Source organism: Antedon mediterranea, chromosome 9, assembly GCF_964355755.1.
Source record: "Antedon mediterranea chromosome 9, ecAntMedi1.1, whole genome shotgun sequence".
In the NCBI taxonomy this organism is placed as follows: domain Eukaryota; kingdom Metazoa; phylum Echinodermata; class Crinoidea; order Comatulida; family Antedonidae; genus Antedon; species Antedon mediterranea.
In genome coordinates this window covers 22,788,303-22,805,629 of record NC_092678.1, presented here as the reverse complement: position 1 = coordinate 22,805,629, position 17,327 = coordinate 22,788,303, and the positions used below count along the sequence as shown (strand labels likewise).

The 17,327-nt window shown below is 30.4% G+C and overlaps 1 long non-coding RNA gene and 1 pseudogene across 1 annotated transcript; one reads left to right on the top strand and one right to left on the bottom strand.

Moving 5' to 3' along the window:
- Positions 1–14,751: 14,751 nt before the first annotated feature.
- Positions 14,752–14,871, bottom strand: LOC140059654 (5S ribosomal RNA; annotated as a pseudogene).
- A 1,219-nt stretch (positions 14,872–16,090) lies between these two features.
- Positions 16,091–16,689, top strand: LOC140059461 (uncharacterized). The gene is made up of 3 exons (XR_011847193.1): positions 16,091–16,105; positions 16,289–16,354; positions 16,619–16,689. It is a non-coding gene; the product is annotated as an uncharacterized lncRNA (long non-coding RNA).
- The last annotated feature ends 638 nt before the right edge of the window (positions 16,690–17,327 follow it).

The following is a 17,327-nucleotide window of genomic DNA, read 5'->3' as shown; positions in this document are numbered from 1 at the left end:
ACATCAATTGTTCGAGGAAATAATTACTTGCCTCAGAAAAAATCGAAGATTCCAAGGGTTTCACTTCCGCCGTTGTAACTCACTTCTGCCATAGCATTTTGTATACTTTGCCGTGATGTTTCATTTATAATTTGCCGTGGTGTTTCATTTTTAAGGTTGCCATGGTATTTTTTTTAATTGCCGTGGCTTTAAAAAAAATACGCATGAGACATTTTTCATACAACTAAACATACGGAACATTCATGTTCCGAAAAAAATAAGCATTATTTCAATAATGTTTCAATAATTTGACAGTATTATTTATATACATGTTATGTTATGTTATTTTAATTGAGTAACAGTTTAATCTTTTATATATATATAGTTTTACCAATGACATTAATTGCCATCACTGTCGTCATCTTAGGTACTTTGTACTTCTATGAATCAACAGGTTAGTACTTATATTTTTATGACTGGCGTAACACACAGAGATTCTGCTATTTGCCAGTTTCAGATTCTAAAATGTTACCTTCCTACGTCTTTTAGGTTTTATTTGGACTGTACTGTTATTTTATTTCATGTGAGTTTTCAATAAATGTAGTTTTTTTGTTCATTGAATAATTCCTAATTGATTTCAGATGAGATTATTAAAAAATATTTAACGGCAGACCAGAAAACAAAATTCAAAGACCCAAGCATAAGGCCACCGACATGGAGAGAAGGGTTTACAACTTATGATATTTCACAGATGTTTACCGATCCAGTATTATACACTACTGTAAAACGAGAGAAAAAAGAAAAATATACATCATTACAAGAACTATTGGCTATTATAAATTCTACAAAATCATGTAAAGTATTGATGACAGGAAACGGAGGAATTGGCAAGACAACATTACTTCAATATATAGCTTATAACTGGGCGACTGACAACGATGCAACGTTTGCTGGTAAAATATTATTTCTTGTAAACGTCAGAGATATCGAGGAAAATCAAACCATCACAGATATAATCGTTGATAAAGTTGAGTTAAAGAACTTTCGTAAAAAAACAGGTATTGATATAAATAAAACTACTATAAAAACTTTTATAGAAGAACATGAAAAAGAATTAGTTATTTTAATAGATGGATTAGATGAGTTAAACTCTGGAGTTGATATTCCAATGATATTAAAACGCGAAGAATTGGAAGAAAGCACACTTGTCCTCACATCGCGCCCAGGTTTCACTGAAAGTTTACAAAAGTATTACGATGTTCATGTTAAGGTGGAGGGATTCACTGGAGAAAATATACTTTACTATATAAACAGATATTTCAAATCAATTAACAATTATACATTGGGTCAGTCATTAATTGAAAACTATAAAGTTGATTTTGATCACACATACATGTTTCCACAACTATTTTCATCCCCATTTTTATTACTTAAAGTGTGTACAATGTGGCAACACCATCAAGTAAGCCCAGATAATTTTTCAAATTTGTTTAAAGAAATTTTCCTTTCCTTTTTAAATCAATACAAAAACAGAGGTGATAGCTGTACTACAAAAGTGATAGACTTTGAAGACATTCCGATTGAGTATAAAAATGCAATTTTGATATTAGGAAACATTAGTTACAATAGGTTACAGAATAATTTGCTATATTTTACTGACACAGAATTAAAAAATGTTGGAAAAAATGAAACTTTAGTTAAATTATCGTTAGAATTAGGATTTGTTTACAAAGAAGAACCAATTGTTCAGGATAATTTTAAGGAGACCTACCGATGGCCATATAAGTTATTGTCAGAAGCTCTAGCTGGTTACTATTTGGCTAATGAAATTGTTAGTTTAGATTCTGAGGAATGCGAGGAAATAAGAACAAACCCGTATTTACACATGACAAGAGTTTTCACTATCAGTTTTCTAGGACCTCATGCTGACAAATTAATGAGACACTGGTTGGTGAATAGGGCGTCAAATTATTACTCATTTGCAAAATATTTTAAATATGTAAGTAAAGAGCATGAAGAAAAAGTAACGACATCACTGGACAATCAAATATCTCCTAAAATGAAACCACATGTTGAGAATTTACGGAATTCCTTTAAAACATTTATTTTTAGTGACAATTTACACTGGATCAAACTTCTGACATTGTTTTCAGATGAACTTATAAAAGACAGTAATACAGTAATATCAAATGTGGAATTAATCATTCAAAGTTCAACTACAGCGTCGTTTGAAAATGTGTGTAGGCTAGTAGCTCACATGACAATGTTTTTAAGATACAATGACAAATATGAATATGCCGTTTTTGTCAATAATAAATGTTTAACAACATTACTTTATAAATGGGGTGATAAAGCTCTTGAAATTCTTTCTAACGAATGGCAGAAATACGATTATGATGAGGAAATACGGTATTTTTTGTTTTTTGAATATATTTTTAGTAACCTTTCTGGTCCACATTTGTTCAAATTAATTGAAAACTGTCCAAACCTAGAAAAAGTCGCTCTACGATTATATTCACAAAGTCAGTGTAAACGTATTAACGAGATGTTAGAACGATACAAACTTAAACAATTTGTCAAGTTGAAAACATATTTGCTCTCGAGTCAAAATCTTCCTTGTATCAATGGGAGTCTATTAGGTCACATATTAAATACTTCTAAAGATTTAAAAAATTTTGATTTGAGTTGGTGTCATTTATCAAGCAACCAAATAGTTGATATGTTGAGGGAAGTAGATACAAACTATTTAAAATCAAAACCAAATTTCATCAATTTAATTTCGAACGATCTTTCAAATGTTGATAGTTATTCACTAGCAAAAGTTATCAATGCATTAAAAGTACCAAATTATTTGAAAGCAAATGGATTGGAATGGTACCATTATCATTTATCAGCAAAACAGTTACACGATCTTTTAATATCACCTTGGCAGTACAAATTTAGATGGAGTATTCTTACGTTGGATGGTATTGACCTATCATCAATCAACGGAAGTACACTAGCTAACATATTTATTACATTTCCAAACTTAATACGTCTTTCTATGAATGATTGTAGACTATCAGGTGATATTGTCAATGCCTTTCTAAACGAGTGTTATAGAAATAAATTAATAATAAAAAACAATTTAATATTGACAAATAATGACAATAATAAAAATGTTAATAATAATTATATGATTCCATTCTTAGTTTTTAGTAGAACAAACAATAAGGTAATATTAGACATAGAGGAATGGCATTTTTACAAATATATACTTTATCGGAGTCTTAGATATAAGATAACTTTATACGAAGCAGTGCATTTTTATATTATATCTATTATAATAACCCTTTGTTCCATTTTATTCTTCTTCGCTCTGATCTACTTTCTTCTTTATTATTTCGATATAAATTATTGTATTTGTTGTTGTATTATTTTCTTTATTTATGTATATTCTGTTAAAAGATTCAATGTACATCTACCTGTAAATATATAGAATGAACATTGTAATTTAAGTATGTATGTATGTCGAGATCAATAAATCACTATAATATTCAGTATTGATATCGTACTTTTGATGGTAATAACAATACAATAACGTAATAATCGCATCACTATTTAAAAAAAAATAACAGAAACAAAAAAAGGAACATAACACATATAACATTAGAAATAGAAGACTTGAGTTGTTATGATAATATAATATAAAATAATTAATATGAATTAGTTAATGTATTTTGTTAATCTATTTTATATTTTTACATGAAAGAGGATAAGACACATTTATTTTGCTCTACCATGTTTTATAGTTTAATCTTTAATCCGTTTTGCAATATTCTTTTTCTAATCTATAGGTTACGAGGTTCTGAAAGAATAGCGACGTGTTTTTATCATTTCATATTGCTTATGTTAATCAGTAATAAGCTTTAAACATCTTTGTTACTGATAATTTGTAATAATCTATTGGTTTAAATGTGTTTTAGATAATTTAAAAAAAATCAATTGAGTGCGTGCTTAAAAAGTATCTTTTTTTTATCTTCTTGAATAATGAATGTCTTTCTATAATCTAAAACAAAAAAAACAAAAAATGTTTTTTTGTAACTTGTAACTTATGACTGTTCATATTTACGCATGCATTTCTTTAATCATGGACCATTTGTAAGAACATTATTTTTAATGAAAATGTCAACCATGTAAAATAAGTTTATAAATAAATAAATAAATGAATGTTGTTTCATTAATGTATTTGTTATGTAACGGTTTACTGGGTTAATTTGATGAAATGACAAAATGGTTTAGGTTTCAATCTTTGTTTACTATTACTATTAAACTTGTAATTTCTACATTTGTCTGTTATTGTTAGTGTCTGTTACTGAGTCTTCTAATTAAACAAAAGTTAAATATTATACAAAAACTACAGAATGGTAAACTTATAGCCTTCACTTTATGTGGCGATGTTAATACTGTAGGCCTACTATTATAACTATATTAGTGGTGTAATTTGTTAACAAACATTTCTCAATCAATTATCAGGCACATAAGCTAGTAATTGATTATTGGAAAATCAAATGAATTTTAACTGTGAAACTGACCACATCATTAAGAACTTTGTAGAAAGCATTTCATCGTCCGAATTAGAATTATTAGAATATTTCATATCATCAATCATTGAAGCGCGCGCATACAAGTTCCGACATCCACGGCGTCACAAATCATGTGACAGATATACTAGTTTGGTGAATACTGAAATATACAGTTAGTTATCAATAGAGCTGGATTACCTGCCATTAGACCTACACAGTTTACAGCGACACTGAGTACAAATAAACGGTTAAAAAGCTCAGAATTTGTAAAAGATGGGCTGATTAACGGCCACAACTACAACTTACAGGATAAAGTTTCTGTCATTGCACATTGCATACATAATGGGGATGATGTCCAACAACTTTTTTCCGTGTGGCTTAATAATTATAGTATTCAATAAAATAGATTCGAATTGTATTTACATTTTTGGTGAAGCTTTTAAATGAGTTTCTTGTTGAATCTGTGTGTACAATAATGTACTTGTACTTTAGCACCGCGACCAATAGCGGAACCAATAGGAAAACCAGCAGCGGAACGGAGAAGAGCACCGAAACCATTTTTTACAGGTAGGTAGCCCAAATAGTGTCATTTTTCCAAGAAATTAGTCAGTGACCGAGAACATCACAAACAACTAATGCACAAAAACTGCCGGAATGTAGTGTAATCGTAATCGCGAGATTAATTCTAACACGCTTTTCTTAACGAATTATCATAAGTTTTGGCTAACTAAAATGCTGAATAATTAGGTATTATTTAGGCTACAACCCACCGGATTAAAAAATGTTTCTTTAAAAAAGATGAACCACTTTAAATAGTACATATTGATTGTAATTTAATTGGGTGACTTTAACATTAACCTTTTAAAATTTCAAAAACAGAACTAATAAATACTATATTATCCATTTTTCTCTACTTTATCTAAAACACACTCGAACAACACATTGATATATCTCACTACCTGCCTATATCACATTTTTAGAATTCTTCTTCATTTTCCATTCAATCTTCAAAACATAAATCATTTAAACAGCCAAACGAATTAATTAATTAAAGATATAAATAATATATATTTAAACTTGTGTAATTTAAACATATTTGAAAACATATCTTAGAAATAAATTTGACATTGGAGCATAACATACTTCCATTGACTAAGCTAAATCTAATCTCAAAGTAACCTGGGGTATAATAAATTCGACAATAAATTCAAACACTAAGGCAATATAAAAGATTTTCTAATAATTTAGGCCTATTCTATATATACTTTTCCAATATTTTATGGTTCCAACCTCTTTAAATAAATATTGACCTCTTTCTTATCAACAATACCGTCTTCTAACTCGTTCTGAATTTGAAGTGTCTGATATAATATGGACTTGAATAAATTACTGAAAAACGTAATTTTATATGCAATTATTATGTCTGAAGCTTTCATAAGTTATGTATTCCCAACAGAGAAGGCGTAATTCGTTTACATAGTTCAATTCGCGTGGCAAAAATAATAATTTTCGAAAATGTTTTAGGCCCTATATTTTTTTGTTTACACTTTGCGGGCTCTTCAACGTCTAGTATACATTTCTTTGAAAGGCGAACGATCATTATAGTGATTCACCTCGTTTCTTTGCTATGTGGGATGTCATCTTTTTTGTTTAAGCATAATTACATTATATGGTTGTCCATCGATGTTTTACTTGTAAATGTTTAAAAAAAATACTGTTATATTATTTCTTTAGTTTTAATGGCCACTGCATTCATTGTTGTAATTTTGGGTGTTTTTGCGAAGGTTTCAGGCCATGAAGTAACAGCATTTAGTAATTATAATGATGATGATTACCAGCACTCCATGGACACAGGTAATTATGTTTAGCACATTAATAACCACGAATTTAATTTACGATAGAATAACACTGACTGTTTAAAAACATTACAATAATTTGCGTCTTATTTTGAGTATTTGTTTCTTATTTTATATGTTTCTAATAGTTTATATAGGCACAATTTATTTGCTTTTTTTTATTTCAGAAACTATTCGAAATTTGATATTAGCGGAGCAGAAAAGGGAATTGAACGACACATGCCTAAGACCACCAATGTACAGAGGAGATACATATTACAATATTTCTGAGATGTTTACTGAACCAGAGCTTTATATCATAGAGAGGGGAAAAAGAATGGGCACATCATTAAAAGAATTATTGTCTATTATAAAGTCCAAAGACTCACCTAAAATATTGATTACTGGAAATAGGGGAATTGGTAAGACAACCTTGGTTCAATTCATATCTTATAACTGGGCATCTGATTCTGATGCTACGTTTGACGGTAAAATATTATTTCTTGTAAACGCCAGAGACATCGAACCAGGTCAAACCATCACAGACATAATCGTTGATAGAGTTCAGTTGAAGTTAGATCTATGTGTAAGTAAGCAGGCAAGTATACAACATTATATAAAGAAACACAACAGAGAATTAGTTTTTCTAATAGACGGATTAGATGAATTAAAATTTGGGGTAGATATTTCAATGATATTAAAACGTGAAGAACTGGAAGACAGTACAGTTATTCTGACTTCACGACCAGTTTCATTTACTTAGCGTTTACACAGACATTGTGACGTATTTGTAAAAGTGAAGAAAGGATTTGATAAAACCAACATAAAGTCATATATAAAAAGATATTTCGAAATAATTGGAAAGCCTGAACTGGGTCAGACATTGATTACCATACTTAAACTTGATTCACTTGATACAAATACTTGGGGTGGTGAACATAAAGAAATATTTGAACTTCTTACATCTCCATTTTTATTACGTAAAATGTGTATTATGTGGGAAAGCGAGCAAAAGATCCCCCAAAATATTCTGATTTTTTTTAAACACATGTTTCTTTCAATTTTAAATCAGCACATCAGCATAAATAAAACAGAAGATACCATAGCATACTTTGACAAGATTCCGACTAAGTATAAGAATTCAATTCTAATATTAGGACACATTAGTTACAGTACATTTGTTTGCAAAACAATGTACTTCGTTTTACGAAAACAGAATTAAACGAAATAGAACAAGATGAAGCTTTAGTTGACTTCTCGCTAAATTTAGGATTTGTTTACAAAGATGACTCTACTACTGTTCAATTTGGTACTTTAGAGACTTACAGTTTTCCAGATAGGTTATTTTCAGAAGCTCTAGCCGGGTATTACTTGTCTGACAAAATTGAAACTTTTGATTCCAAAGAATGCGAGAAAATAAGAACGAACGAGTATTTACACATAGTAAGAGTTTTTACTATTAGTTTCTTAGGTCCCAATGCCGACAAACTAATGAAACACTGGTTGGAGAATAAGGCGTCAAATTATTACTCATTTTCAAAATATTTTAAATATGTGAATGAATCAGACGAAAAAAAGGTTTTGAAATCATTGGATAAACATACCTCTCCAGAAATGAAAATACATTTTGAAAGGTTAAATAATTCCTTTAAACAGTTTATTGATGATAACAATTTGCACTTTTTACAACTACTGAAGTGGATGTCAAATGTGTGTAAAACACAAAAGAAGAGGGAATTATTAGCTGGTATCACGTCGTTGGTAAAAGAATCGAATAAACATACATTTGAAAATGTGTGCAGATTTGTAGCTCACATTTCGATTATATTGCAATTACATCAAGACGAGTCATCCCTTCAAGCCATACCAATGAAGCGTGATAAATATTTGATAACTCTAATTGAGAAATGGGGGGATAAGGCTATTGCAATTCTTTCAGAAGAATGGAAGAAATACTCTTTAGGTGAGGAAATACGTTCCTTTGCATTTCATGCAAGCTTTGAACCCAGGTTTATAATAAACGGCTCACAGCTTTGCAATTTTTTAAAAAACTTTCGTAACCTAGAAATTCTCACCATAAGCAATTTACTGGATTGTCAGCGAATTGAATTAATGTTAAATGAATGTACACTCAGTGAAACATTTCCTAAATTGAAGGTATTTGCTCTCAGGGGTAACAATCTTACCTGTTTAAATGGTACTGTATTAGGTCACATAATAAATACTTCTAAAGATTTGCAATTCTTTAATTTGCAAGATTGTAATATGTCAAGTATCCAAACAGTCGATATGCTAAATGAAATCGATTTAAACTATTTAAAATCAAAAGATATTTTCATGAATTTAGAGCTAAATGATCTTTCAAAAATTAGTATTGATTTACTTGCGAACATTATAAATTCATTTTTGGGATTTGAATTAAATTGGGGTCTGCATAATTTATCATCAAATCAATTACATGATCTTTTAAGCTCACCAAGGCGTTACAGATTTGAAAAGTTTTCTCTTAATTTGGAAGGCGTCGACCTATCATCAATAAACGGAAGTACACTAGCTAAAATATTTATAATATTTCCAAACTTACAACGTTTTTCTATGAATGGTTGTAATTTAAAAGGTAAAATAGTTAAAGACATGCTAAGTGAATGTTATAAAATGGGGGCAATAAATAAAGACAATTTAACAGTTTTAAAACCAAATGTTAAACTTTATGACAACGCAATAATTCCTTTATTTGTTTTTGAAAATGAACACAATAACCAAACATTAAAAATAGATAACAGTCCAGCATCTGGCAGGACATTTATTATGAGATTAGAACTCGTTTTATTTACTGATTTTAACTCATTGGATTCAATTGAGAACCTGCAGGCGCTCTTACAGTACAGCACGATACAGCGGCAAGTCATGCGGCTAGAAAATGGGAAGCTTTCAGTCGGCGGTAAATTACCGACAGAAGGCCCACATGATGTTGATATAACGATAACTATGTACGATACGCCTGTTTTTCCATCGAAAATATTCAAAAATATCATGGTTGTTCGTCACACAATTCTTAAAACCACCAAGTTGAACGAATAACGATAGAACGAAATTTGATATAACGTTTATTATTAGTTAAACCAGGGAAGAGTTAAATTACAATTTTTTTTATAATTTAACTCTTCCTTGGTTAAACGTTATAAAATGACGGCGCACTGCTGCTATATTTTTGTTTAGCATTAACGTTATGAACGTCAGTGTAATGTTGTAACGTTATCGAGCTGAACGTTATGTCTTTGTCAATGCAATTAATAAAAACATCGTTATTCTAACGGTAAATTAAAAACATTACTGTAGAATTACCAATTTAATGTGTTATCCACTTTTGATTTTTATTAAAACAAATAATCTTGTACAATAAATTACAGTAATTTATTGGATTTAGGGCATTGTTCCTTTTCATTCATAAGACATCACTACACCTCAAATGTGTAAGACATAATATCATAATAAATTACAATGGTATAAATAAAAAAACGCACAACGGACTTTGACCCCTCCCCTGTAAACAACATATTGACCATTATGTTATTGTATTTATACACAATTTTTTTTTTAAATAAATTTAAATTTAATTGAACAAATTATGAAGATTAGTGTCAAAACGGTGTGTTTAGCTTTTTGGATATTCTCAATAATTATTTTATTACTGAATTATTACCGATACATTATTTGTTTTGTATACTGTATTTTAATACATTTATTTGATTATTCGTAAACCATTATGGTAACCATTGCTTCTTTCTCGTGAGATAATAACATAGATATGGTTTTATTATTAATCGTAACTCAAGAAAATTTATTATTTTATCTTAATAAATATCAATACAAATTGGTGAATGGAATTATTAGTTAAAGATGTATTGTCCTCCAAAAATGAAAATTAATAAAAAAAATCAGATTTTGAATAGGCCATTTTGTAGTTGTAATAATGTTAATCACTCCGCAAGGAAAAAAACGGAAACAAAATAATGTTTTCACTTATAAAAAGACAAAAAACAAACCGTTAAATTCAACCAAAAACCCATTGGTTGGCAGCCAATTTGACTATTTTTGCTTTAAATTACAGTTTTTCAGGTACGTAATTGTTTTTTTCTGGTCCAATTATTGGTCAAAGCGAATAACTATTATGGAACATCAAAATGGCATTAAACAAAAAAACTTTTTTTTTTTCAGGGGGACAATATATATTTGCATTAGGCCTAGTAGTATGTATTTCAAAATATACAAAATGAAATTGTTATTAAATGGGGTTGATAATGTTTATTTTCTTACTCATGAATACATTTTATTTCTGCTTTTAAGTCTAATTTGGTTATTTTAAGTATCTGTACATAATTTATTTGTTTGTTGTTGAAGAAAGGGCTATTAAAAATTATATTATGAATTATCTTATAAAGTTTAATAATTTGTTTCTGTTTTATCTTCTTATATATTCATTATTATTATATTAAAGAGAATATATTATTTATGTTCATTAATTTGGTATTCAACCTATTGCTAATTTCAATAGCAAATGAATATTAAGTAATAATTTTCGAAAATTATTCTCTTTTTAAATTCTGAAAACACACAGAACCAATAAAAATGGACTATAGCATAATTCGAATATAAAAATCAGATGACGACAGTTTGCACAGACCATCATAAAAACGATGGTGGATAATAGGCCTACAGTGGTATAGGCCTACGGTGGATAATAGGCCTACGGTGGATAATAGGCCTACAGTGGATAATAGACCTACAGTGGTATAGGCCTACACTACATTGGTATAGGCCTACAGAGGTATAGGCCTCCAGTGGTATAGGCCTACAGTGGATAATAGGCCTACAGTGGATGATAGGCCTACAGTGGTATAGGCCTACAGTGGTATAGGCTTACAGTGGATAATAGGCCTACAGTGGTATAGGCCTACAGTGGTATAGGCCTACAGTGGTATAGGCCTGCAGTGGTATAGGCCTGCAGTGGTATATGCCTGCAGTGGTATGGGCCTGCAGTGGTATAGGCCTACAGTGGTATGGGCCTAACTAAAGAACGCCAAATGGTACACTGAATGTCGTTATATTTCACAATTCATATTATTGGTTTATCATTTCTAAGATTTTCCAATAACAGTAGTCCTAATTACATATAATTGAAAATAACAATACAGAATACGTAAAAAAGGAAAATGATAATTGTATGTATTAGTCTACTGCCCTCAACAGGCAGTGTGTTGGCATTTCATTGTAAGATAATGATTATTATATTTCTTTAAACGAAATCACGTCACAAACAAACGCCATAAACAGCATACGCGGGAAAAAAATAGTTTAGTATAAATAGACCTAGAACACGAAGTTTTCAATGCCGAAAAGAAGTACACCAGTCAAGTCAATCAATGATTGATTAAAATATTCCACCTAAAATGTTATACTATGATCGATTCCATAAGTTGCAAAACTAAGTAAAACTAAAACCGACATAGCATAGATCGGGCGTATATTTAGTCATACTATGTATGATTCAGTGAACTGGTAAATGTAGGGAAAACGATCAATGCGACTGAACACACGAATGTTGAGATTCTATACAGTTTTAAATGTTTAATCATCATATATCCAAAGTAGGCATACCAAAATACTAATATAGTTATAATTATATACTCATTTAAATGACTGAATATAATACTGTAAATAATGTAAAACCGGACTATAAATTCCTCATTCCATTATACCTATTTTTTGATACGATAATACTATAAGGCCTATGATCAGGTTGTTGGTATTAGTCTGGTGACGTTCACGTGACATGCGTTATTGTGACGTGGCTGTGTCGCTTCAATAAAATATAATAATACAAAGTTAATATAATACAAAGTACTTGTTGACATTAGGTTACCGAATATTACTACACTATTTATCTAGCTAGATACGTACATTAATAGTAGGTCTACACGACCAATGTTAAGTTATCGTTACTTTGATCACTCTATATTTAATTTTAAAATACATCAGGAGAGGATTACACTTTCCCGAAGTGCAGCACTGAGTTTTAGATGTCAACTTTGAGATTAAGTTACTATACAGGAACAATTTTGCAACTAGTTTATTGAATAAGCCACCGCCACCTCTGTTCATCAGAAAACATGGAAGGAACAGAAACAGGTAAAATATACTAAACATAAGTAAAAAAACGAGATCCCGGTACTGTTAGGAAATAATCAGTGTAAAACGCCACTGGTTTAACTTTCCTTAGATTTATCATGGAGTAAAGAATAAGCATGAAATTACGGACGATTACACCATACTTTATTTATAGACCTATATATTGAAAGGAAAGGCAGTTTCATTATTATTTTTCAATAATTTACATTTAAATCAATTAGATGTTAATTCCATTTGTGAAAATGGACATTAATAGTGATTAAGGCGAGTGGCACCAAATTTGGCATGGGGCTTCTCTTAGTCCTACTAATTGAGTTTTGCCTGGGAGCCACCCAATCAGCTTTCGATCTTCCAAAATGGCGGCCAAAATCCTATATGACTGCCTGTAATATCTCTGGCTGTAAAAGTCACAAATAGACAAACAATATATGTGGTCAGTAAAACCGATTCAGGAACACTTTCGTCCTTTTGTGTGCAGTTGTTAAAGAGTTATGAGCCATTATATACTAAATAAAGGTCATTGACCCTTGACCTTGTATATCTGACCAATGGAATTATTAAAAAGTTGCAAAAGTTGTATTTATTTTTGTGACTCCTAATGACACTTCATTTATCCTTTTAAACCCAGGGGTTGAGGAGTTATGAGACATCAAATGTTACATAAAAGTCACCTTTGACCTTAAATATCTCACATTATCATAATACAAATATTAGAAACAAAAGAACACAATGACATGTATTTTTACTTTAACAGCCTTAACAGAAAATCAATTCATAAAGTTGAAAATTACTGTGGCAAATTGGTTTGACCAATTTTGCCCAATCAAGATGATTAAAGTGTTGTACGAAGACTTGGTGCCTGACAAAGGTAGACTAGAGAACGCTTCGTCAATGATGGAATTGCTAAACTTGTTGTATACACATAAAGGACTGAATCACAACAATCCCACTCTTATATACGATACCATAACTATAACACAACAGGATGGCGTTTGGGAGGAAATATATGAACAAACAGATTTAAAAATGGTATGCCTACGCCCATGCAGAGAAGAGAGAGCTTTGGCATTTAGTGAATACAGACAGAGTGTAATACGACTTGGGCAAAACATGACAAAGAGTGAAAAAAAAAGGTTAAGTCATATTTACAGAGAAACAATGCTAAAATCATATAAAGATAGCTGGAGTTTGATCATGGATTTTGAACGAAACATGATTCTCTCGGAAGAAAACATGAAGGAATTCATTAAGATGTTAAGAATAAATGGATTCAACCATTTAATCAATTCTGTCGATGTAAATAACAGTAAGTAATTCAAACGATGGAAATAAATTCATTCCATTATAATTAACTAAACAACAATAATATCTATGACATATTTATTTTGTCATTTTATAAGTGAAAACATTATTTTGTTTCATTGTTTTTCTACTGAAGTGATTAACTTTATTAAAACTAAAAAATAACATATTCAAAGTCTGATTTAATTAACCTTCATTTTTCATTTTTTGGGGGACAATACATCTTTAAGAGTGTTTCACTTTGTTGTTCAAAATAACAAATTATTCACAATAAATTAAGAATCAACACAGTATACAATTAGTGGTTGTGGTAAATGTATTTTTGAGATTTTGAATTTTTTTAATTTCTAACCTACAGTGTCACTTCGATCGGATAACAGGATATATAACGGTAAGCATTATGAATAACAACATTAGACTCATTTTGTGTCTCAACATATGTTTATTAATATTGTTTATTAATGTCATACATGCATTTCAAACTTATAATTCTCACGTCCATGACCTTTTATTTATTTTTTTAAATATTTTTTTTTACATTTAAGCCTCTTAAAATGTAACGATACAGCAATCCTAATATTTTATTTTCTCCACTGAGGAATAAATCGCAATAAAGTATAAACACACTTTTATTTTATTTTTTATTTTATTCAATCGAAACCAACAGATAATTACCGCCACTAACAGGTTTGATACAAACAAAGCCAGGACAGTTTAAAGCACCTTGATTGGTCCTAACATTGATCAAGGGCTTCTCTCGTCCAGTGCCCACCTTGACCAGAGGAAAGGCATAAGTCAATAGTCTGAGGCAGATACTAGATGCAGGAGCTGCCATAAGAGTCAGCAGTGCTGATTTCAAATGCCTAACGGGACCCCAGCTCCATATACAGCACCCAATATTCCCAGAGATGGTCTCCCATCCAAGCTCTAAGCAGGCCCAACGTTGCTTAACTTCGGTGATCTGACGAGAACCGGTGTTTCAACGTGGTAAAGCCGTATTGCTATTTTTTGGTTATTGAATTTGATACATTTCAAAATCATAATTTTCCGGTCCGCGATATTTTAGTTTGGTTTTTTACATTGTTAAACAGTAATGATAACACAATCTTAATATAATATTGTTTTATCCTCGTAAAGAATATACTTTATCTCAATAGATTTATATAAAATACATTGTATGAAACCTAAAAATTCTGAATATTTAGGTGTAGGCCTAAATAGGCCTATATTTTTTTTTAAAGAATTTATTATAGATGTGATATTTTCGTTACAGATTGATTTGAGTTGGGTTTTTTTACATGTAATACAACAATCTTATAATTGTCTACTCCTAATGATTACAAACAGCTGTTTAAAAACTTTTTAAAATAAAAATATTATATTTCAAATGTCATTGTTAATGTTATGGATGATGTGACATCATTTTTAACATTTAACAAGAGTTTTTTTTTCTTTTGTAGACTTTGGTAAGTACAAGAGTTAACTGAATTGTTTATGAATCACAAAACAATGTGGCTGTATTGAAAACAACAATAAAGTTTTTAAAAAACAAATAGTTATTGTATATTCAATGTATAGACGTATACAAATAATTAATGTTTATGAGTTGAATGGTAGAATATTTCATGACTAAATTGACTATTTAACGAGGTGGACATGAAATATTCTTCCCATATAACGAATACAAAACATCAGTTATTTGTTTTATAAAACACCTACTTTTATTCAAGTTATCCATCTTAAATCATTGACGAATTCTAGCGTGAAGCTAGGCCATTAAAAAAGGCAGTGTTCCAACTTTAGAAGCAGAGTAGAACAGATAAACACGATCAGTCAACAAACATTATCAAAATGTTTACAGAAAGCTGAACGTGAATAGAGCCGTACATTATCGCAATTAAATATCACTTTTCTATGAGATAGGGCTACTTCCAAATGACACGTGATGCCTAATTGACCAATCAAATTGCAAGAACACGAGCAGGCGTGTTAACAAAAAAAATACCTTTCTTTGAAACGTAATACGTACATTTTGTTATTCTCTTTTTATATAATGATTTATTCTAATCAGATGTATCCTTTTTATATAACAGTTGCTATTGCACAGTTGTTGAAGTAGAGTCGCCTAATGATATACAATAGTTTCTATTATACATTTATTTTTTATTTTAGTTATAGGCCTACATGCAGTGACAAATCAACATAACTTGGAATCTATGGCTATACCATTACTCGGTAAGTACAAGCAGTAACAACTCAACTAATGTTTATTTTCAATAAATTTACAATATCAAACATAATTTATTTATTTTGAAGCGTATTACATACTTATATTAATGACTAGAACTGCGTCTTTTAGTTTGCAACGGTCTCATGTCTGCAATTGTAACTAAATTACTTTTGTGTATTTCATTATAGCAACTTTAGTACTGGTCATTGCCGTCATTCTAGCTACAAACCACAAATTAACAGAAGGGGATAATGGTATGTATATAATAATACAATTTGATGATTTTCTAGCTATGCAGTGTATAAACATTATGCGCAGTGGTAGTGTGAACAAAAAAGAGAGTCAAAAATCAGAATTGTTACAATGGCTTCAAACGAGGCAAATGAGCGTAAGAAGGTCATGAACTTGCTGGATAATAAATGTAAAGGAGTACTATATTAAAATATTGATGGTATGGTCAAACCTATTAGGTAATATTTGCTTTTCACGAGATGAATTACAAACTTTCTTGATTTCAGATGATATTATTCGAAACTACTTAACAGCAACACAGACAAATAAATTAAAAGACCCAACATTGAGACCACCGACGTGGACCGAACATTTTGGACACTATGTTGATATTTCCAAGATGTTTACAGATCCAGTTTTAAAAACTACTACAAAGGAAGAAAAAATAAAAAGTCCCACATCTTTGCAAGAATTATTGGGTATTATAAAGTCAAAAGACTCACCTAAAGTATTAATGGTAGGAAATGGAGGAATTGGTAAGACAACCTTGCTTCAATTCATATCTTATAACTGGGCGATAGATTCCGATGATACGTTTGCTGGTAAAATATTATTTCTTGTAAACGTAAGAGACATCAAGGCAGGTCAAACCATCACTGATATGATCATAAATAGGGTTAAGGTGAATGCAAAAACAGATCCCCGTGTAAGTAATACATCTATAAAAACTTTTATAGAGAAACATGACCGAGAATGTGTAGTTCTGCTGGATGGATATGATGAGTTAAATTCTGGGCTAGATATTCCAATGATAATAAAACGTGAAGAACTAGAAGATTGCACGGTCATTGTTACTTCACGACCTGGTCCTACAGTGGATAGCGTAGAAAAACATTTTGATGTACTTGTTAATATAAAGGGATTCAGTGCAGAAAATATAAAGCCATATATAAACAAATATTTTGATTATATTGGAAATTATAAACTGGGTCAGTT